This window comes from Phaethon lepturus, unplaced genomic scaffold (assembly GCF_000687285.1).
Source record: "Phaethon lepturus isolate BGI_N335 unplaced genomic scaffold, ASM68728v1 scaffold29312, whole genome shotgun sequence".
Taxonomy (NCBI): domain Eukaryota; kingdom Metazoa; phylum Chordata; class Aves; order Phaethontiformes; family Phaethontidae; genus Phaethon; species Phaethon lepturus.
The window spans coordinates 1-908 of NW_010524561.1; positions in this window are offsets into that span (position 1 = coordinate 1).

Genomic DNA, 908 nt, shown 5'->3' on the forward strand with positions numbered 1-908 from the left:
CTCAGAGGAGGGAGCTAGGGGAGCCCCTGACCAGCCAGACAGCCCCGACGTGCCGCTGGAGCGGGACTGAACCCCAGCGAGCGGCCCCCGCTCCCCCGCGTGAGCCTTACACCGGCCTGGAGCCGGCTCCCCCTTCCCCCAGGGTCCTGCCACCCACCCTTCCCGCTCGGTGCTGCACCGGGCAGCCCTTCCCGCGGGGCGAACGGAGCACCAAAACGGGACAGCGACGGGCGTGGAGGAGGGGTTATCTAGTCCAGCGCCGGCTGCTCACCGAGCGTCAGTAATTTCGGTAAAGGCGAACAGCTGCTTCGTGTTTTAATTTAGAACGAAACGTGCAGCTATTTTTGTGTTGCAAGGTCAGAAGCAAACCCAGCACCCTTTTGTAAACGGCCATCAACACACCTGAGCTCTATTGTGACATACCATAAAAAGTACCATCACATAGTGATCACACATACAAGGCGAGCAGTCCCGACAGCACCTAGCAGGTGTGTTAAAACAACCCAGGCTGTGCCTATGGGGAAGTGTTATTGGGGAGGATTGGGCACACCTGGGGATGTCTCAGAGGTGCGAGACAGGTGCCGAGAAGAGTTTGTCCCTGCCAGGCTCGAGGCCATGGTGTGTGGAGGTGTCACGGCCCGCTGCCGAAGGAAGAAGGGGCTGCAATGCAGTGCAACCCTAAAATATTTTTTCTGCCTCTCATTGGGAGCTTTTACGGTCCTTTAAAGTGCTGCCACTCGCACCCCGGTACAAAGAGCATAGCCGAGTATTTACAACTTCGAGACGTGAGTCCCAGGAGCGGCAGGGAACAGAAACCTACCATCAAGGATTTTTGATTCTTTTTTTTAAAGCCAAAAGGGCAGTAGCTATTTGGAATGTGTGGCTTTACAAGAGTTCGCTAGCGATTC